Below are 24,052 nucleotides of genomic sequence, written 5' to 3' on the forward strand. Positions count from 1 at the left end.
TCGGGGTCGGAAAGGACAGCGCGGCCCCGCCCCCGCGGTGAAGGGGGGCCCGCCCCTCCTCCCCCGCCCGGCCTCCCGCGTGTCCCTGCGAGTCGGGGATGTCCTCTTTCCGCCCAAATTCCCAAAGGGGGAGTGAGTGGCCGTCACGCTGCAGCTGCCCACCGTGGGCGTCCAGGTTTGGTCCAGCCCGTTAGTTAGATCCTTTAGGGGAGAGAATTAATTCTCAAAGACACTTAAGCAGCTGCAACTAGAAGAGTTGAGGCGGGAATGGCAGCCTCTCTTACCTATATACATCCTTTCACTTTACGTTGGGTTTTGCAGCTTGTACTCATCTCCGGAATAAACGCTCTGTTTAAAAGTGTCAGTCATCTCAGATTATTTGTAAGAATGTTTGTCTTGTCATCTCAGATTATTTGTAAGAACGTTTGTCTTATTTCTGGCGTGTTATCAGCTCAGATACGTCACACCACACTTTGCGCAGTGGGGCATGGCGGGAGGGTAAGGGGACAGATGGCGCCTCAGGCTAAGTCAGGGTTTATTTTAGGATACAGTTGGTAACCTGCAATATTTCTTGTCTTCGTTTTTTCTGGGACTTCCCACACTCTAGTAATTCCTGGAGCCCCACTGTTGGTTGTCTAGGAGACTGTGTTTCCTTTCACGACAGTCATTCAGGAGCAGTGAGGGCTGTGTTGGGATTGGGAGGTCCACCTTTTCTAGGACTGACAGAAGGGATCACGGACAGCAGAAAGCCAGGACCTGGCGAACTCCCACCTTTACTCCTCTGAGTCGCAAACAGATGTGTTTCCAAGTATGTAAGTACTAGATTACTAGGCTATTCCACTGCACAGTCATCTGAATTTATCTGCCTCCTGAAATTGATCCTCTTGGGAAACAACGGCCAAGTATTTCAGTTTTCTAAGAATGCCAATAGAGCTTTGCAGTCTGTGTAGCTGAGGACTTCTCACTGGGGCAATTCACTTTTCAGCGTGAGTTTTGGATATCTGTTTTGGGATTAAAATGGATAGTTCCAATAGATTCTCCAGGGTAGCACAGACCTCACTGATGTGGGAGATATTCTGGTATCCTACTTGCCTGGAGAAAGGCTGGAGGTGGAGGGAGCTGGTCTGCCTCCCCAACAGAGACTGTGTGGTAAAGCCCTGAAGATTGGAACCACAACTACATCCTTTCTTGCCCCGTGACCCTCTGATTGTGGGCAATTTATTTAATCTCTCTGGGCTCCTGGTTTTCCTCTCTAAAGGAGAGCAAGTAATGCCTGCCTCACAGGGTTGTTACAAGTATTAAATGTGTTAACATTTGTAAAACATCAGCACATATTGTGGAATATAAATATTTGTTAAATAAAATAGAAGTAGTGTTTTAAAACCTTCCTGTTATGGACTAAATATGCCCTCCACAAACTCCAATGGTGAAACCATGTACCCCATTGTGATGGTGTATTAGGAGATGGGGACTTTGGGCGGTAATTAAGTCTATATGGGGTCCTGAGGGTGGGAGTCCCAGGATGGAATTAAGTGCTTTTATGAGAGGAGACACCCAGAGAGCTTGATCTCTCTCTCTCTGTCATGTGAAGGTACAGCAAGACGGTGACTATCTACAAACCAGGAAGAGGGTTCTCACCAATTATTGAATCTGCAGATCTTGATCTTAGACTTCCCAGCCTCCAGAACAATAAGGAATAAATGTTCATTATTTAAGCCAGCCTGTGTATGGCATTTTGTGTTAGCAGCCTGAACTGATGAACAAGAACACTCTGTGGTGAATCCTTATGTAAACAGGGGGGGAAAAAATCTTTTAATTTGTCTTTTAAAATTTTCAGAGTCAGGAATTGTGAAAGGAGGGGGCATCTATATTATTTCGAGATCTTAGAACAGATTTTTAAAATCCAGTGTTTCTTTGAAATTTGAGTTTCCTATATAAAATGGGAATAAAAGTAAAAATTCTCCCCAATCCATTTATGGGAAAACATTTCGGTTATGACTGTCTCTATGCCTTGGGCATTAAGAGCTGGCTGCTCAAGCAATAGAAAGTATTAGCTGTAATGATTCCCAGACCCAACCCAAAGTATTGACGTCAGCAAATACACAGGAAGAGAATTTCAATTTACTTATAGTAGCAGCCAAAAGGATGAGACATTCAAGAATTAACCCATTATCTGTGGAATTATCTACAGTGTTCCTCTTACGACTCGTTTAATCAGAATTATTGGCGTTCAGGAAGTGAGTAGAAAGGTTATTTTTTTCTTTTCATAATGTACCACTTTCCATTATTTAATTCATTTAATTCACCCCCTACTAAGTTTCAGAAAATTTTAAGAGCACCAGTGTTATAAAGCCCACCATGATAAACAAACTGCCTCTTGTTTTAAGATGTGCTGAATGCTACTTTTGTATGCAAGCTGTAAACCCATGCAATCACTAATCCAATGAAGTTATCCCTCAGATATATATTCAGTTTACTAAATTTCACTTTACCCTGTAATAGGTACTGTATCTTTCAGATTTGACTAATACATTGCAATCTGCTTGCAAAAGCTTGGGTTGCTCTTCTGCATTGAGCATGGATCTTGTTAATCGGCCAGCAAGAAGGAATAGTGTGGCTCTGCTTTACCCTGGCTTGCCTTGAGAGTTGTGCTGTCATAATTGCCACGCTTCTCCCTCCCATTTCCTAACAGCTTTAACTTGTTGAATAATGGTTCTGCTCTGAAGGGAGCGTGTCACTAATTCCCGAGATTGGCTATCCCCTGCCTAAGGGCACTCGGTTGCCCGTCTGTGCTAACCTCCCCTTCCAGTCTCTACTACAATTGCTCTTTCTACCTGTCTGGCACCCATTCTTCCTTCAAACAGAACCCTAGTTTTCCTTCAGGAATCCTCACCCTTGCCCTTATCAGTCCACACAATTAAGGTGAGATAACTTGGCTTTCGAGCTCCGAGGGGAGTTTGTGACCCTCTGGCAGTGTAGGTCCCTCCTTCCTGCCTGTGCCTTTGCCCAGAGAGGAGCCAGTGATTTAAGACTGGCCAAGTCAGAGAAGATGCCATTTCTGCTGGAACAAAGAGAATTGAGAGGCTCTTGCTTCTTGCTGGGATTGCTAAAGTGGTAAGATAGAAACTTGGAGTCTTGCCATTGCTTGGGGGAGCCTGCCTGAGAATGAAGCTGCCACGGAGGAAGGCATGGGCCCTTGCAGACCTAGGAGTATTTGGGACATTGTTGGGGCACCTGAATCTAGCTTTGCCTGACTTAATCCACGGACTTTCACTGTGATATAGCTGTTGATGTTCTTTCCTTATTAAGTTAATTGCAGTCATGTTGCCATTGCTTAGAATAAAAGAGTCCTGAAAAATACTTCCATCTTTCATATTTTTTAAAAAAGATTTTATTTATTTGACAGACAGAGAAAGAGAGAGAGAGAACACAAGAAGGGGGAGTGGGAGAGGGAGAAGCAGGCTCCCCACTGAGCAGGGAGCCCGAGGCGGGGCTCCATCCCAGGACCCCGGGATCATGACCTGAGCTGAAGGCAGAAGATTAACCAACTGAGCCAAACAGATGCCCCCCATCTTTCATATTGCTGCTAAAGTTATCAACCACAGATTGATTTCTTCACTATTTAAATCCTTCCCTCCCTTCCTTTCTCCATCTATTCATTTATAAGTTAGCATTTATGAATTTGGAATCAAGTTAGGTCCCAGGAATACAAAAAAGTATAAGATGCATTGTATTGCTACCAAATTTTCAGTCTAATAGGAGAAGTAGACATATAAATAGAATATTATGAAGAAGCCTGGTAAATGACATGATAGAGCATGTCCAGGATATGATAGGCGCATGGACGTGGAACCCCTAATCTTGCTTCTTATTGGAGCGGGCTGAATTCTCAGAGATCTTTGGAGAAGTCTCTCTAGGGTCGGAAAGGAGGGATTTTCCCAGGTGAATGGGGAGATTGAAGGGTGGAGAAAGCACTCTAGAACGAGATGACCAAATATGCAAAGTCATAGAGGCTGGAATGAGCATGTGTCTACTGGGAGCACCAGGCAGTTTATACATCTGGAGTTTCACCTGTGAGGCAGGGAGAGGGGACTGATGGAGGCAGGACCTAGTCACTGAAGGCTGTGTGTAGACCCTATTTGTTCAGAAACCCGTTCAGTTGTTACCTCCGTTGGAATGCTCTTAAATCCATCTGAAGGTGTTTGCATGACTGTATGTGCACATATTTACCATTTACTAAATGGTGTGTGGGGTGCAGAGTGAATAGAAGTCAGAGGATGTGGCAGGAAATGAGGAGATAGTGGATATTCGATAGACCTTTACTAAGCACTCATGGTGTAGAAGGTGCTAGGACAGGTTTTACAAGAGATGCAAAATTGGGTAAATGCCACACTCTTGGCTTGACGTTCTTTAATATCTATGCAATATACTCCCTTAATTAACTTCTGTTGTTGCTGCACATGTAGTGAAGATCCTGATGATTTGAGCACTTTGCAATTATTTACAATCATTTCGAGTTACACCAAGAAACATGAAAAAATATTGACTTTGGGCAATTTTTAAAGGATTTTTAAAAGGATTTTGAAAGGATTTTTAAAAATTGCCCCAAATTAGGTTTTCGCTTCTATTTTCTTAAAATTGTTTTCTAAGTGTTTACGGAAGTCATCCTGATTAAGTAAATACTGCTGTGGTCATATAATGCAACGTGAAGAAATGGTGGTATGACAAATTTACAAAAGGGAAGTAAACACAGGAAAGGGGAAACTTCCCCATGGAAATGGTTTATGTAATAAGAAGATGTTTTTTGGAGAATAAAAACATCATGATGACTTTAGCATTATGGAAGCAAATTTAGGAAGTTGCTAGATGACTGTATAAACCACTACGAAAAGTGTCACACACAGTGTCACACTATACATTTTAGCTAGAAGAAATATGAATAAAGAATCAAACATGTGATTTTTAAATGTTGTCCATAGTGCTTTTTTCTTTTTTAAAGATTTTATTTATTTATTTGAGACAGAGAGATTGAGAGACAGAGAGCATGAGAGGGAGGAGGGTCAGAGGGAGAAGCAGACTCCCTGCCGAGCAGGGAGCCCAATGTGGGACTCGATCCCGGGACTCCAGGATCATGACCTGAGCCGAAGGCAGACGCTTAACCAACTAAGCCACCCAGGCGCCCATCCATAGTACTTTTGTTCAATGTTTTTCACTATACCTTCACGTACTTTTTCGCCAGAAATGCTTTTATTTTTGTTTTTATTCTTCTTAACTCTATTTGTGCATGTATTTTTTATAGAGACATGCAGAGATGTGCATACATACATGTGATTGCTAACAAGTAGGTGAAACCCTACCAAACCAACATAAGCCAACAAAACAAAACAAAAAACAAAAGCTGTGTGCCAGGGTGGTGGTGGTATTTAGGGTTTATTTGGTATAAACAGCAGGCCCAAAAGGCAGTCAGTTACTGGCCAGGGCAGGAAATAGCAAATTATTACATGGGGCTGGAACTGAGAAGTAGAAATTCAGGAATAGAGCTTATTCTCTCTGTTTTTCTTGGACCATGCAATCTCTCATTATGGTGTTTCTCTCTGTGTCTGCTTCCTATTTTGTCTATTCTGCGCCCCACTAGCTTAGCCAACCTAAATATTTGCACTACTTTTAAAGTCTTGAAAAGTGTCCTCATAGGATTATTATGAAAAGCAAATCGGTTTGCATGTGTAAAATGTGCCAGAAAGTAAATTCTATATAAAATATTGTTAAATAAAGAAAAAATAATAAAATAATGAAATAATTAAAATTAAGAGTAGCTTTTAAAAGTAAAGTGAGTAAGTTGTACAAAAATTTGTACTTCCATAGTTAAAGCTAAGTAATTAGTATTCTTGACTGCTTATATTTAGCAAGTGGGGTCAGGGTGGGGTTAACGTTCTTTGATACCAAGGAGATGGAAGGAGAAAAAGGTAAAGATCCAGAGAGATTGAGGATGAAGGGAGGTAAGTTTAGGGATCATCATAGTAAAGTGGAGGACAGGTCATTTCTTGAGTGGCCAGGGCTAAAGACAGGGCTGGGTATTTGATGGAAATGATGAGGATTTGGGACCACAGTCTGTGGAAGTCCAAAGGTAGTTCATTTTAAGGAACAAAAGCATTGTAAAATATCAGAAAAACTCACCTAGAACTGGAAAGCATTAAATCACACTGATACCAATTCACAGGATTTCATCTCTTCTGCAGTATTTTGTAGCTCAGGAACAAAACAGAGAAAGACAATGGGAGTGAGCAAGAATGAGGGATTAACCTGGTACGAACTATGTAGAGAGTAATTTGCAGAAATGACTAACCATGGAGTCCAGGCTGAGCTGGAAGGTGAATGAAACAGGATAAGGTGTGAGAAACGGAAATGAATGATGGTGGTGGGGTTTTTGAGGGACTTTTCAGTCCCCATGGAATGCCGGGCCTGCTCAGTTTAAGTTTGAGAGCAGAAGAATTAGAAGGACAAAAGGTTGTGGTCTCAGAAGAGCCTTTCATCATCTATAATCTTGTGGCATTGTTCTGAAGATGATGATGTCAAAGACAAGGTTCTGCTTGTGGCTGATGAGCTAGTGGCATTCGAATGGTCTGAAGTAGAGGAGGTTACAGAACTATGAGATCCCGTTAGGACAGATGGGTGGAAAATATAGAGGAAAAGGGGACGGAAGGATGGCTTGGTTATATATCACATGTGATACACTCTACATTAAACATGTACTTATACAACTAAATATCATTTAGTGAGCACATTTTGTGTTATTCTTGGTTAGTTGAGTTGCTTATCCCAGCAATAAAAAAAAGACCTTCTCCAAAACTTTTACAGTAATCACATTGTTCTCCTCCCTGTGGTTCAGAGTTGAAAAATAGTTTTTAGCATTTTCTAGAATGTAGATATACTAGAGGGGATAAAGTTTGCTCCTCTAGAGGAACAAATCAGAAGGAAAATAATTACACTAGATTTTGGAGTTAGAGCTGATGGAGGTTGGGATATGGTGCTTTGGAATCACCGAGTAAAAACAAATTACCCAACATTGTTCATAATTAAGACTTGATAGTCCTAACTCTGTTTAGGTTTGGTGACTCCTTTTGCTTTCAAGCTTTACTGCCACCCACATAAAACTGGATACTTTTATAATCCCTTTTTGTGTCTGACTCAGTGAAGAAATAAATAATTAACATGATTACATGCTATGTTTATGTCTTCTTATTTTTTTTCACCAAAGAGAAAGTTAAGACCAGATCTCAATCACCAGATACTCTGTATACTTTATAGTCTTATAAATATAGTGGTTGATAAATTTTGCAGGGTTTTTATTTGATTTTTGGGGAAATGTAGTTTATATTAATTGTGCTACATTTTTCTTTACTGACGGTAGCACCCCGGCTTTGGGCTTGTGGTTCTGTTGAAGAAAATTCTTGCTTGCCTGTGGTGTACCCTTAGTGGGTTGCTTGTTGGCTCAGGGATGTGGTCACTGCTGTTTGGAAATATGAGTTCTGGGGGTAAGCACCAAGGGAAGAGAAGAAGAGTAATAGTTCTTAGGCCCCAATTCTGGTCAGCTGCTGTGTGTGAGCTCTTTATAATATCCTTTTAATTATCTCAAGAATGCTATGGGGTTGATATTATTATTCTCATTTTATAGATAAGGAAACTGGGAAAGAAGATCTTAAAGGTGGAGTTAAAAGTAAAACTCAAGACTCTCTGACTTAGAAGCACACTGGCTCAAAGCCAGGCTTTTCTCTGCACCAAGAATCAGATCGGGAAGAAGGAGACCATGTAAATGTTAAGTCTACTGAGTGTATTTCATTTGATAAACTCTCTTATAAAACATTGCATTTTTATTTATTTTTTTCAAGTTTACCCATGAGTCCTTTTTTTCTAAGTTTATTTATTTTTTTAGTAATCTCTACAATAAACATCGGGCTGGAACTCATGACCCTGAGATCAAGAGTTGCATGCTCTTCCAACTGAGCCATCCGGGAGCCCCGGAAAACAGTGCATTTTTATTTTTATTTTTTTAAGATTTTATTTATTTATTTGGGAGAGAGAGAGAGAGAGAGAGAGCACAAGCGGGGGGTGGGGTCAGAGGGAGAGGGAGAAATGGGCTCCCTGCTGAGCAGGGAGTCAGATACGAGGCTGGATCCCAGGACCCTAGTATCATGACCTGAGCCAAAGGCAGACGCTTAACCGACTGAGCTACCCAGGCGCCCCAACAGTGCATTTTTAAATGCTCAATCTAGTTTGTACTAGGAACCAAACAGAAATGTTGGGGTAATGGCAACTACTAGCCACCAGAGTTTCAACAGCCCAGAGATTCTCCTACTTATTGTGCCATCTCAACTCCAAATGCTTTGCCCCATGGAGGGCCCAGAGACTTCCAACACTAGGTGAGGATCTGCAAATCATATAATATGAAGGTAGATGATAAGCAGGGTGTGCAAAGGGCCTAGCCAGTTTAAGCATTCTACCTGTACTGACTCTTCTAACATCTGGGAAAGTGCTAACAAGGACGTCGACTCTACCATGGACTGTCAAAGCTTGGCTCTGTCATTAAGAAACTATAGCAATGCTTTTAAATTATAAGTCATGATGCATTCATAGGCTGTAAAATCAATCTTGTGGGTTATAACTAGTATTGGAAAATATAATGGAATTAAGTACAATAGGATAGAATAAAAAAATATACCATAATGCATCATAAATAATCAGCTTGTCTTATTTCATGAAGCTTTTGTTGCTTATATGCATGGGTCACTATAAAACTAAATCCTCGATGCACAAGATATAGGAAATGGACCTCCACCAGCAAAAATATCCCTTCAGTAATTCTGTTTCATTAATCCAGGTTGTAACTATACAAGTTCTTAGTTTGTAGGTACTATCTGCTAAGAATTTTCAGTGAGAAAGAAAAAAAAAATTGAAGTAATGCCACTTTAATTTCATCACTCCCTGAAAGTTTGCACAACAGGTAGCTACAGTAAATTGCAATACAACCTGTGCTTTTCCCGACAGAAATGCTGGCTTTAGATGTTCTTGCTGATAAGGTGACAGCCTTACAATGCTCTCAGTAGAGTTAATCTAAAACAAAGAGTAAAGTGAGCAGAACTTGTTTCGGTCTCTTGGCCTGTTGGGTCATACTTACTGATTATAATATCCAACTAAAGATGTTTGTGGCAAGCATCAGAAGAGAAATAAAGAAAAAAGTAAAACCATAATACCTTACCACTTGCACCCCACTTCCTCCTATGTTAACTTTTCAAAAAATTTGTTGAAATACTTGCGTTTCAATTTCAACACTCTTTGCTGATCTTCACTGAAACATCTCTGCTAAATGTTTAATTCAACCCACCAGACTATGATAGTACAATAGCAATGATAATAACATAACAATTATAATTATTAATAATCACTAACAGTAAAAACACACAATTTTATATGTTTTTATATATGACATGGGGCTGAGATTGTGTGTGTATGTGTGTGTGTGTGTGTGTGTGTGTAAAATCTCCTTATAGTAACCCAAGAAATAGATATTCAAAATATACCCATTTCAAAGTTTAGGGAAATAAGGCATGTGTTCCATGCTTACAAACTGGGACCTTCCACTGGGGTAAAAATAGAAACCTTGAATGTTTGTACATAGATGAGTGACATCATTGGATCTGTATTTTAGCAAGATGATTCTCATGGCACTGAAGTGAAATGCTAAGAGGGAAACACAAAATGGGGGCAAAACTCTTCAAGAAATGATTATCTACTGTCTCCAGTATATCTCTGCCCCATCCCACACATATATTACACCTACACAGAATGATAAACTCTTCTGTAAATATGCGATGCCTTCCACAGACTATTTGTCTATTACTATCCTAAGGTAGAAATAGAGAGAATGGATAAATACCTGAAAGTTATATGGGCAGACCTATAGGAGTTGATGATTGTAACACTCATTGCTTCATCAGCAGGAGCAGTCTGATACTCAGAATGAAAATCAAATGAAGATGAAACACAATAAACTTCACTGAACATTACATTTATTTAGCTTTTAGAAAGAACATAGGATGGATTCAACACGGCATATGAATGGAACTATGATCAATGAATTGTGGATTTTTTCATAAGCTTTACTGAAATTTTATTTACATAGATGATATTAGCCAATTTTAAGTGTAAGATTTTATGACTTTACCAAAAATATATTTCTAACAACTATCATTACACATTTAAGATTGTTATATTCTCTTGAATAGTTGACCTTTGTTCATTATGAGTTGACTCCCTTTACTCCTAGCAATATTTCTTGCTCTGAAATCTACATGTCTATCCATCCAGTTTTACTTTGATTACTGTTAATATGGTAAATCTTCAATCCTTTTTACTTTTCAACTACTTGAGTCTTCATATTTAAAATGAGTTATTTTAGAAAGCATATGTTTGGATTTTGCTTTTTTATATAGTCTGATAACCTAGGCCTTTAATTTAGGTATTTATTCCATCTGCATTTAATATGATTCTTGATGTGATTGGGTTTATATCTACCATTACTTATTTGTCTCATCTGTTCTCTTTTCTTTTTATTTCTTTTCCAGCTTGCCATCTTTTGGATTAATTGAATATTACTATATTATTTCATTTTACCTTCGACCATGCCTTATTAGCTATACCTCTTTTTTTATTGCTCCAGGGTTTATCAATCTCTATCTTAGCATGACAACTTCACATATAGAGTGAATAATGTTACAACGGTATAGTTCCACTTCCATCCTCTTGCCTTTATGCTATTGTTGTCATACATTTTTCTTCTTCATTTGTTATAAACTCTACAATATGTTGCTGTTATTTTGCTTTAAATAGTCAATTTTCTATTAGATAGATTTTAAATAACAAATTTTATATTCATGTACATATTTCCTATTCCATTTGTTCATTCTTTGTACCAATCCAAGTTTTTATCTGGTATTATTTTATTTCTGCTTGGAAAACTTCTTTCAACATTGCCAATCTCCTGGTGATAAGTTTTTTTCATTTTTTGTATGTCTGAAAAAATCTTTATTTCATCATTTTTTTTTATTCTTATGTTAACCCCCATACATTACATCATTAGTTTTAAATGAAGTGTTCCATGATTCATTGTTTGTGCATAACACCCAGTGCTCCATGCAGAATGTGCCCTCCTCAATACCCACCACCAGGCTAACCCATCCTCCCACCCTATTTCATCATTTTTAAAAGTCTTTCTTGAGTTTAGAATTTTAGATTAATAACTGTCTTTCAGAATTGTAAAGATGCTATTTCATTGTGTTCTGGGCTGTGTGGTTTCTGATGAGAGGTCTGCTGTAATATTACCTTTGTTCTTCTGTTCATAGTGTGGCTTTTTTCCCTCTGGTTGCTTTAAAATTGACTGTGTCAAATTTTTTTTGTACGATTTGATTTTAATGTGTCTTGGTTTGATTTTCTTCATGTTTTTTTCCACTTGGGGGTTATTACATTTCTTGATAGAAATTTTATCAGATTTGGAAAAATTTTGATTATCATTTCTTCAAATAATTCTTCTGGCTCTCTTTCCTCCTCACCATTTTCTGAGACTACAATTCTATGTATTTTCGGCTGCTTGATATTGTCCCACAGCTCACTGAAGGTGTCTGTTTTTTTAAAAGTCTTTCCTTTCTGTAATTCATAGTGTAGTTTCTTTTGCTATGTCTTCAAGTTCACTAGTTTTTTCTTCTGCAGTGTCTGATCTGCTAGTAAATCATCCAGTGTGTTTTTTTATTCCAGCTGTGGTATTTTTAATCTCTAATGTTTGCTTTGGGTGTTTTTTATTTTTTCTGTTTCTCTCCTCATTATGCTCATCCTTCCCTCTATTTTCTTGAAAAATGGATTATATTAATAATAATTGTTTTAACATCTCTGTCTACTAATTTATTATCTGTGCCATTCTCATGTCTTTCTTCTTTCCTAGTTACGGTGATAGTTTCCTGCTTCTATGATTACTTAGTAATTTTTGATTGGATGTCAAATATTGTGTATTTTATGTTGGGAATGGATTTTTAAATTATATATTTTTATATTACTTTAAATATTTTTGCACTTTGCTCTGGGATGCAATTAGGCTACAAAGGATCAATTTGATACTTTCAAGGCGTCATTTTTAAATTTCTTAGCATGGATTCAGAATACCCTTTAAGCAAGGAATAAGTTGATCCCAGCACTAAGGCAATTATCTTTGTGAGAATTCTACTTTTGAGCCTAAATTGTGCTTTGAATTCTTCAGGACAAATTTTAATCCCATAAAATAATAAATATGTTGATATTCTGTTTGTTATAGAACTTTATTAAAGTCAATATAATTATACATAAATTGTCATTGGAAACAAGTTGAAAATCTTTGGATTACAGAAGAATTTCTTTAGTGATATGTTTATTTAGGATGAAATTTCTTTCTGTCACGTCTTTATAGCTATTCTTTTCCTGTATCTTGCATGCATATCCATCATAAAAATACATGAAAAATAGGCAAATCTTTATGAGGTAAGAGGCAATTTACTCTGTTGTATGCTTATGATAATCACAATTAAAACAAAGGCAAAGTCAGTGGTTATATTTTAAATTCTGAATTGTCCTTATACAAAAAATCACTTTCTATTGTCCTTCAGGTAACTTTTTTGAGTCTTCAAACATTGGATGGTGGGTCTGAATTTTGCTCTTATATGTTCAGGAGCATTTAAGTTTATTTTCTTTAAAACTGATTAAATGTGACCTTGTGCCTTCATTCCACCATGGAGAAAATTACTTAATTTCAGTGGCTCCTTGACAGTACTTCTTTGTAGTGCAAGGGATTTATTCAAAGCAAAACATCTAGGAATGTCCCTCTGGGCTTTGGCTTGAGCTTATTTTCTATAAAAGGACAAACATTGGCATGGTCATTTGAGATGCAGCACTGAGTAGCTTTTTTTCTGTTCTGTGGCACAGAAATTGTGCTAAAGTTGGTAATACCAGGGCTTACTAGTCTTCCAAGTACAGATTACAGCCATTCTTCCATAGTCCTGTTACCTTCCTGGAAAGAGAGCTGAGAGAAGGAACAAAATTGTTGATCTTGGCAATGTGTAAAAAACACTGTGACAACCCTTTCCCTTCTGGCTCTTCTATCCCTGTGGTATCCAGCAGGGAACTAGGTGGAGTTGGAGGGTTGATCATGAATTCAAAAAGAAAAAGAGAATAGAAGATACAGGAATGGTGACTATGAAACAGAAAATGAAATTGAAGGTAGCCAAATTGTGGAACGGAGATAGGAGATACTTCTGTATTCTAGTGCCCTTCTTATTCTATATTTTCTTCTTGCCTATTTTGGATGTTTCCAAACTAATAAGACCCTATGGGACATGGACTATACTGTCTCCTTTCTTCCACGCTAAGGGTACAGTTCTAAGGTTACACACACATTAATCAGTGGACTCATTTATTAAAGAGCGACCATGTTTCCAGAATTGGGTGACACGCTGAGATCCAGAAATCAAAATATCTATTCCTTCCTTTTCAAGAGCTATAGGGATGTCAACAGGCAATAATAACACAATACATATGCCAGATACTATATAAGTAAAGAAATAGGGATAGAAAAAGGAGTAAAATACTGTCCCCATCCTTTCAGGGCTCAAATTCTTAAAGATAGAATAGACAAAGAGGAAAAAATTGTATCAGGCAAATTCTACATGCCCTTAGACTTAAGGAAGAAGGACCCTCTTTCCTTAGCCAAAGCGTGAGAAGACCTCCTTATTACAAACATATAGAAAAATAAATGTACTGGAGAACATAAGAGCACCTCTGCCACGTGAAGAACCAGCAACCTGTGTGGGCATCAAATGACCTTTAACATCTTAACATCCTTAACCCTAAATATCTATTCTCTTGACTAACAAAGTTTAGTTCCAAGGCTGAGTGTTCCAAGCCCTGGAGACGCTAATGAAAAATAAAAGTGGCAATTAGGCTTTTTCCTAGTCTCTTCTGTCCTGGAATACATATGAGGAGCTGGAGGTGTAATAAAAAAACAAAAACAAGGGGCACCTGTGTGGCTCAGGTCATGATCCCAGAGTCCCAGGATTGAGCCCCATGTCTGGCTCCCTGCTCAGCGGGGAGTCTGCTTTTCCCTCCCTCTGCCCCTACCCACTGTGTCCTCTCTCTCTCACTCCCTCACTCTCATTCTCTCTCAAATAAATAAAATCTTTACAAAAAAAAAAAAAAACACACACACAAAACTTTTAAAATAACAACAGCAGTAAACCCAGAATATTCACAGCAGACTTGACCTAAGAAGCTTGGGTGAAGTCAAGAGGGCCATGTACCCTTATGACCAATAATTTCCCTGTCCTCTCATTCAGAGATCAGTTAATAACAGTTAATAAACCCTAAGGAATCCATCCATTGTATGTTTTCTCATTTATTCTCAGTATCTAGGTAGTTTATCATAGGCAACCCATTACAATATATGAACATGATGTGAAATTCATGGTTCATTTCTGAATCTAAGTAGTTTTAGGAATCTTATTAACAATTCAAGTCACTACTTTAGCAGAGTGAAGCCCCCAAATTTAAATTAATAATAAATTATCTAAAGATTAATGATTCAAATAACATCTAGTTTTGCATGACTGTCTATAGAACACAAATTTCAATTATGAAAACTTAAAAATTAATTTTGCTGAAATGTACGTAGCCAGGAAGAATGAATTTTATACCATAAATATAGCTTTAATCATAAAAGTATGTATGTCTTTATTTTATACACATTCAAATATGGCCTTCATAATAACAAAACACCCAGATACATGGAGTAATTAAATTTAGTTATCTTTGATCTTTTCCTTATTTTCTTCATTTCTTTTTTAAAATTTTTATTCGTTTTTTCCTAAGATTTTATTTATTTATTTGAGAGAGAGAGAAAGCATGCACAAGCAGGGGGAGAAGCAGAGGGAGAGGGAGAAGCAGGCTCCCCACTGAGCAGGGAGGCAGACATGGAGCTCTATCCTGGGACTCCAGAATCATGATCTGAGCTGAAGGCAGATGCTTAACTGACTGAGCCAGCCAGGTGCCCCTCTCTTGTTTACTTTCATCATATAAAATCCATAGCTTTGGGGCGCCTGGGTGGCTCAGATGGTTAAGCATCTGCCTTCGGCTCAGATCATGATCCCAGGGTCCTGGGATCGAGCCCCATATCGGGCCTCTGGCTCAGCGGGGAGCATGCTTCTCCCTCTGCCTCTCCCCCTGCTCATGCTCTCTCTCTTTCTCTGTATCTGTGTCTCAAATGAATAAATAAAATCCATAGCTTTACATATTTCTAAAATGTTATTGATATATATTTATCAAGGTATATTTGTCAAGGTAGGAGGATAGAACTATTCTCTTAACATTTTGTTAGCTTGTTTAGGAAGTTTTAAACATTTAGACAGGAAATGTGGGTCTCTCTTTGAACTCTCCCTTAAGACCTCACAACTGTTAGATATAGGCCTGAGTTCATAGATATTGGGGATGTGCATTTGGGGAAGGAGTTTTGGAAAGGCATCCTAAAACAGATGACTGGGAGATGAATTTTGGGGAAAAGTTGAGTATTTTTATAATGTATCTAAATTTGTGCTTATTTTGGTAACCTCTAGAGGATTTATTGCTTTTTGGAAACAAAAATTATTTATTTTCTATCTATGTTTTCTACACACAGAGTTCATTTTATAGTGCTTGGAATGAAATGGTGCTAAATAACTTGAAATAAGATGTTCTTGGGAAGGAAGAGAAATGGAGTGTGGATGATAAATTTTAACGGTTAAGACCTCAGATGGGGAAAACCACATTAAGGGATGAAATGCATGTTTTTCTCTCAAGTAGAATTTCTTGACCAATGAATAAAATGCTATTTTAACTATAATCAATCTTGATAACATAACACAACGTGGCATTATTAGGAAAAGCAAAGAATTATCATCTTGTCTTCAGTGGTGCCTCAAACTATCCTTGAAAACTCGTGCAATGAGAGACAGCCTTATTTTTTTCAGTGGTTGGACAATCTAACTGATTCTATGCACTTGTTCTAAGACAGTTAGTTTGGTCTTGTTTTAAGCAAATCTCTTTTCATTATGAAAGAAAAAAACACTAGTTACTTCCGTTGATTGAAGTACTCCATGGTGTAGGAATTTCAACAGCAGGAAGTTCATTTCTCAACTTCTTATTACTCAAGAGACTTCAAATTCTTCATGAGTTAACAGTGGGACAGCAGTTGTCATTTCCTGGTGGAGGACTTTCACAGTTAGGGCAGAAGTCTGAACTGGTCATCATGTCTTGGGATATGTTGTCAGCTAGCTGATCCTCGTGAAATTCATAGGAACAATATTAGGTAGTGAGGAATTTGGATTCTAGAGCAAGATTGTGGAGTCAGACGGTCTTGCCAAGTGCATCTTTGGTACTTGACCTTTGGACACAGCTTCTCTCTGACTGGCACTGCCACAGGAAATGCTACTTCACGGTTTGAACAACTTGTCCGACTCATGGCTCAACAAACCAAGAATCAGCAAAATGAAATCTTGTTGCCCAATATGCATTACTTAGAGCACACAGGATTGGGGGAAAAATCAGTAGGATTCAGTCTGCAGCATCAGATCTGCCAGGCTTGAGTCTACCAAGAAGAGCAGAAATAAAGCAGACTGTGAAATAGTCTGACTTTGGTTGGCTGCAAAGGACAACAGGATGTCAGCCAACTCAAGGTCAGGCCATTTTCCTCCTCTATTGAAATGGCAGACCCATGACAAATTCATGCAAATACAACATGGAAAATAATTTCTCAAAGACAACTTCTTTGTGCCAAATGTTTCCTGGTTTTTTTGTTTTGTTTTTGTCCTAGACTGTGAATAATATTAGCTTATTTTAGAGCCTAGCTCTTCCAAGTTTCCTCCAAGACAGGGCCAAGTAGTGTTTATTTCAGAGATGCCAAGGGTTTACAAGCAGGGCTGGGAGTGAGGGGGTGGGGGTGAGGGGGTAAGGCAAAAGGGCAGGGTGAGAACACAGGGCGCTTTCCCTGATATTCCATTTCTTTCTCCCACCCTTCCTCCCACTTCCGAGTGGTTAGAGTTCACTAAATGGATAGCAGTTGCCATTGAAACCAGAGAACAGAGGTGCCCAGCATTTGAGGGGTAAAACCACTTTACTTTATTCAATCCCTCACTCAAAAAACTCCTCTTGATGCACAGGATATGCACACTGATGCCCTAGAGTAAAACATAGTCATAGTTTTATTAAAAGAAAAGTCTTCTGTAATCGGAGAGTTATCATCCCAAGGGTCCTATAGGAGCTCGTCCTTAGTCAGCGAGTGTTTCCCAGTGTCACTTACAGTCATTGCTGTGCTCAAATCAGCTCATACTATTACAAGAGCTGAGTGTTAAATTGTTGAACATTCTGTTAGCCGGTTGTTAATTTTTGGCAGCATAAATTTGGCCATAGTAGAAATGTTTGCACCATGGAAATTAGCAGATGCTACAAATCTGGGCTTTATTTTTTGAAAACTGCTTTCAAAAAACACACTACTACATGTAATCCTTCTCCGCTCTGTATAAACGTTCTCCCCTATTCCTTCCCCCTTTCCAAAACCTCTGCTATCCAGCTGCCCTCTGCTCAGATCTGTTGGACATTTTTCCCCCTTTAGTTGGTTTTCTTTTTTATTCTTGATTTTTCTTGGGCTTCACTATTTATAGAACTTGCAGGCACAGAAGATTCTTAGGAGTTTGTCTCACTGGACTGATAGAGAAAACCACAGTTTTGTTTTTTTTTTTTTTTTTTTGCCAGAGGAGATGTTTTGAGTACATTTAAATATATATATGAGAACCATTTCTTTTTTTTAAATTTAAAACAATTTACTGGATTAAGAACATAATGGCTTTTTTGGGTTTGTTTTCACCTTTATTGAGATAGGACTGACAAAATTGCATTGTGATGATTTAATATATGTAAGCATTATAAAAAATTTCTTCTATTTAGTTAGTTACCATATCCATTACCTCACATATTTATCTTTTTCTTTCAATTTTGTGAGAGCATTTACAGTCTAGTCTCTTAGCAAATTTTATTTATATAGCACAACGTTATCAACTACGATCACTATGTGATGTGTTAGATTCTCTGGACCTTTTCTTCTTCAAATATTTATCTGGTGTAAAACTATTGTTGGGGCACCTGGCTGGCTCAGTCGGCTGAGCAGCTGCCTTCAGCTCACGTCATGATCCCAGGGTCCTGGGATCAAGTCCCATGTCGGGCTCCCTGCTCAGTAGAGAGCCTGCTTCTCCCTCTGCCTGCCGCTCCCCCTGCTTGTGCTCCCTCTCTCTCTCTAGCGCGCGCTCTCTCTATCTCTGTCTCTCTCATTCAAATAAATAAATAATCTTTAAAAAACCCTATTGTTTAGTTCTTCTGATATAAGAGATACCATAAGACTAATTCTATTAATGGATTTGAGATTGGGTTCAGAATATTACTTTAGGTAGATCTAAGTCTTGCAAAAAGGATGCATATTACATGTGAAAAATATGATGAAATTTCTGTAACACCTTAATAATGGTATCTATCATTTAACTGATTATATATTTTGTGTTAGACAGTGGGCTAAGTGGTTTCCAAAACTTTGCCTTAATTAGCCCTCACTCTTCTCCTCTGCATTCCTTCCATTATCCTTGTTTTATAGGTAAGGAAACGGAGACAGAGAGAACCACGAGGTCACAGAGTGCGTAAGCAGTAGCTATGGTTCAAACCCAGGAGAATGGCCTTTTGTATGTACTGCTCTTGAGTGTTGGGTGATGCCATGTGACTCCAAGTGAGGGGACAAGGGCCATTCTATGGAAGACAGTGAAGGGCGATATGCACATGAAACTTTAAAAAAGAAATCATGAATTAGGCAGATCCAGGTTTTGTAGAGCCGGAAGCTCATGAAATAATAGAGATGCTCTAAAAGAGGACAGACAAATTACAGTGTAAGAATAAATATTTATTCTAAATAAGAAAAGTAATCCTAATAAATTATACATTTATAAAGCTGAAAAATACCACAAACAGAAAATCCAATAAAATAGGATATGCTTATTAAGTAATTACTGGCAACATCTCTAAAACACTTTGACTCTACATTTGTGGTTATAATACTCGTCATATCGTCTTCATATAACAAAGATATTTAAGGTAATCATCTATACAAATACTAGAAAGATAGTTTTTTCTGTCTATTAGGGTGGTTGATCAAGATCTGTTTTTATGGAAGGTAGTTGGATGCATAAAGCGTGTGACTTCATGTACAGATGGACTTACTATTTGTCATGCTACTGCAGTTGCACACTTTACAAGAATTCTGATAGATTCTATGATGCATGATTCCAGTCAAATAGAAAAAAAGATATGAAACATTTTCGACCATATACCCTGCATGATTAAGATAGTCCTGAAATGGGGAGGGGGGTTTCTTTTGTCTAGGTTTGATGTGAACTGAATCCTCTGGTGCAACTTTCCATTCTGATGACCAGAAGAATTTTCCCCAGACTAGCTCTGCCTCTGTGTATTTCAACCTTGTTTCTCCCATGCCTGCATCATTTTGGTGTTGTGTCCCTTAAGACTCACTCTCCACTACAGGAATCCAGGTGAGTAGGCACAGTGAGCAGAGGGATTTTCCTAGAAGCTATGCTCATGCCAGGATGTCTAGTAAAAACAGAACCATTTATAACATGACTGTGAACCAGTAAATATATATCACTAAATCTAAGCTAATATCCTCATCTCAACTTCCCCTTAGCAAAACATCAACATTCTCCAATACAAGAAGTGTAAAGAAGGGAAGTGGGAATGAGAAAAATAAGCCGTCCTAACCAATTTGGTTAAAATACAACAGGACATTCTATAAAAATATAGAAGCCTTGCTAGGGCTCCTGTCAAAGCCTTGAAAAAAGGCTGACCCAGTGACGGGTCCTCGAGCTCAAGCTAAGTAGCTTCATGATACGTCCACCTATGGTTGTGATAAAGTTCTCATCTACCTGAGTGACATCATTCCTTAAAAAGGATGTACAAATGTTCATCCTTATGTTTAGGGTAGTAACTGTGCCCATAGTAACTGGTAACAGTGACAAATATAAGAAGATTCTGTTGTATGTTCAAAAAATGGTGAATCAGGTCTAGGTCACCAGAATGATTTTATGAAGAACTATCATCAGGTTAGATTTAAAGAGATTTTTCTTTTCTTGACACTAAAGTGGTGTTTTGATTTCTGTCTGTCTTTCTGGATCTCTACCCAAACCACTTTCACATTTACTACAATAGAATTTGCATGTTAAAATTTCTATCTGTCCTTCTGGATCTCCGCCCAAAGCACTTTCACATTTACTACAATAGAATTTGCATGTTAAAATTTTAACTCATTATATTTTTAAACAAACTCTCATTTGGTTTCCTTTTTTGTAGCTCCTTAAAGCAAAATTAATGTGGGGGATTTTTTTCAATAGGTGATTTATGCTCAGGGTAACAATGTCCTATTACTCTTTTTCTCTAGAGGCGTCTGTGACAGAAATGTTGGAGAAAGGGGTTTTAAAGGGAGATTCTGAAATCCTTGGGAAATTCCACAAGTGAACCAGGCTTCATAGCCATCTGGACAAATGACATTGTCCAGGAATCCATGAGTCATGCATTAGGCATGCGACATTGTATTGGGGTCAACAGAAGGAAACTGGCCTCAGACACAGGAACTCTTTGCTACTGAGCCAGAGTAACTTTGAAAGATTTCCTCTTTTCAGAAGAGTTGTCTTGAGTGTTCACTCTGTGTGAGGCGCTTGGGATTCAAATCTAGCTCGTGTTGTTAAGGGGAAAAAAAACCCAAGAAGTCACTTATGGTTCAGTCAGCTATAGGACTGCTCACAGGCAGGGAAGAGACCTTGAGATCTTAACCCATATGGTGAAGTGGAGGTTGAAAGAAGAACTTTCAGGAAGTTTCCAAGCAGTGGTGCTATCTAGGTTGAATTTTAAAGGATACAAAGAAATGGAAAAGGTATCCCAGACAGAAGAGTATGAACAAAGACTCAGAGATATGAGAATTTAGAAGACGGAGGCTGAGGCAAGGAGGAGAGACAGATCTGAAGAGGAGTCTGGAGAGGCTGGCCAGAAGGGGCCAAGCAGAGAAATACTTTCATCAGAGTGAAAATATAAACTGTTTCCTAAAGACCACAGCAAGACTAAAGCTGGGAAAAGACATGACCAGAGTCATATTTTAGCAAGTTCACTTGGCAAAAGTGAGCAAATAGGAGAGGGGGGAAAGCTTGAGGTTAGACCACTAAGGAGATTTCTTGGGTGATCTGGGTGAGAGAAAGGAGGACTCAGTCTAGTGTGGGAGGGCAGGAAGGGAGAAGAAATTCACTATGGAATTTTAAAAAGTTACATGTTGGGGGGCGCCTGGGTGGCTCAGCCAGTTGAGCGTCTGCCTTCGGCTCAGGTCATGATCTCTCAGTCCTGGGATCGAGTCCCACATTGGGCCCCCTCCTCAGTGGGGAGTCTGCTTCTCCCTCTCCCTTTGCCCCTGCTCATGCTCTCTCTCGCTCTCTCAAGTAAATAAATAAAAACTTAAAAATAAAAAAGCTACATGTTGGAATACTTCACAAATGCAAGTGGAAGTAGAAGTAGAAATGCTGACAGGACAATCATTCAGTAGAAGTACTGACTGATTTTTTTAAAGATTTATTTATTTATTTTAGAAGCACGTGCACATGTGCTTGAGCGAGCGGGGGGTCGGGGGGTGGGTGCAGAGGGAAAGGGAGACAAGCAGACCCCACTGAGCAGGGAGCCTGATGTAGGACTCAATCGCAGGACCCTGAGATAATAACCTGAGCCAAAATCAAGAGTTGGATGCTTAGCCAACTGAGCCACTCAGGAGCCCCTAAGTACTGACTGATGTTAAGAAACACTGACAACACAATAGAAGGTGAAATAACCAGGACATAAAATTGTAGCATACACAGAGCACACAGGATTGAAATGAAATCTATCAAAACCTTAACAGCCTTCGTCTCTGGATAATGAAATGAGGGACCATTTTTATTTTCTTTTCATACTTTTCTATACTCAGAAGGAATCACATTTGTAATGTAGAACTATGTCAAATGCCAAGAAGAAAAGGATGGAAGGAAGGAAGGGAAAAAAGGAGGAAAGAAGAAAAGAGACAGATTTCAGAGCTGTGAAGATGTACTCCACGGTGGGTGAGAAGTAAGAATGGTTCCATAAAGAGAGAGAGAGTTATGATTCCTACAGGAGCTTCTTTAACTTAACCTATTCTAGAAGTTTCTACAAGACAAGCATTATAGGCTATGGCACCCAGGCAGGACGTATAGCAGGCGGGGGAGTCAACACGGGATGGAAGCCTAGGTAGGGGAGTAAGGAAGTTGTGTTCACCTGACTGTCGGTTGGCTTAGCTGTGCCTACTGGGGAGGCTAGACGGGTGTGAGCGAGGAGAGCAGCAGTCTCTGAGGCTGATTTCTTGCACAGCCGCTGCCCTGCTGAGGTCAGAGCTGGGACTGGTTACCCAGCTCTGCCCAGTCTCTGTCTAGCCCTTCCCTGACTCAGCACTCGATGTCCTGGTTGTTTCCCCTTGCTGAGAATTTGAATGCGCTGGAACAGAACACTGTGGTACATATCCATTCATTAACTGTGTTGGCAGCTGCTTATTCTTTTCTGAGCTTTTAGAAAAGAAACCATAATTCCCATCATTATATTGGTGACAGTGATGGTTAAAAATGGGCAATACAATATATTTGCCAGAGGATCAATAGCTTCACTGGGTGTTCAAAGGTTCAAATTCGGGGCGTCGTTTCTTTCTAAGGAGAGTCAGTAAGTGGCTGCGATTTTCTGCAGTCACTTCCCTCGTGAGAGCCACTTCTGAGGAGGCGCAGGGTTGGTAGGAGAGAGAGCATGCAGACGAAAGCTCTCTCTTCTCTCTAGCAGCACCCCTTGTCTTCTCCATGCCACGTCTGCCTTAAGAGCTCCACATTCAGACTGAGGTCTCAGTTCATATATCAGTTCCCTCAAGATGGTTGAAAGGTCCCATCCTTGTGCTCCCGTGGCCTCTGTGCTTCCCTATTACAACACTCTACCCCTGCACTTGACTCGTCGGTCCGGTTGCTCACTGGATTGCAAGGTCTACAGAGGAAGAGACTAGATCTTACTCCCGTTGTATTCACAGCACGAATCACAATGCCTGGCACATAACATGGTGAAAAAGCACTTACTAAATAATTAATAACCCTGGTTTTATTAAGTGACATTATTAAATTAATAAATGATTAAATTCAGAAAAAATACAAAAGTTAAAAACATGAAAAACCAAATACTTCTAACAATTGCCTGGATTCATTAGTGAGCACTTTAATATAGATTTCACCCCTCCTCCCGCCAAAGACACACACACACGCACGCACGCGCACACGCATGCCTTCTGTGAGCAGCTGCTTACTGCTGCATTGAGCTCTGGAAGACCGGAAAAGTACTATCAAAATAAAGTATTTATTAATTATAACTACTGCAAGGGCTCTTGTGAAACTGACGTGATTCTTATAAAACAAGAACAGCAATCGGAACAGATCAAGGAAGTTTCATTCAGCAAATGTTTTTTTTCCCCCCCAGGGCATAAATTGATACTTTAAAGTCCTGTTTGCTAGGGTGCAAAATCCTTGTAACTATTACTTGTGCATATGGAAATCAGGTTCTTAGAAGATGCACCGAGAGGTATACAACATCACACTGAAATACTGCTGCACAAAATGAATCTAATCATGAAGAAACATCAGACAAATCCAAACTGAGGAAACTGTTCCAGAATAAAGGAGACTAGATATTAGATATTGACAACTAAATGCTATATGTGATCTTAGATTTAAATCCTGAAGTAGTTTTATCTCTGCCTTTCTCTCTCTGTCCATCCATCCGTCTACCAATCTATCCAGCTATCCATCTATGTGAAGAATATCATTGGGGCAAT

The 24,052-nt window shown here is 38.9% G+C and overlaps 1 protein-coding gene across 1 annotated transcript in view; it reads right to left on the minus strand.

Annotated features, from left to right (window-relative positions):
• CXCL1 (C-X-C motif chemokine ligand 1) overlaps positions 1-24,052 on the minus strand; it is a 107,136-nt gene that overhangs the window by 1,176 nt on the left and 81,908 nt on the right. The gene's annotated exons all lie outside the window — the stretch shown is intronic.

The sequence above is a fragment of the Mirounga leonina genome, unplaced genomic scaffold (assembly GCF_011800145.1).
Source record: "Mirounga leonina isolate KUSES-001 unplaced genomic scaffold, KU_Mleo_1.0 Mir_129, whole genome shotgun sequence".
Taxonomy (NCBI): domain Eukaryota; kingdom Metazoa; phylum Chordata; class Mammalia; order Carnivora; family Phocidae; genus Mirounga; species Mirounga leonina.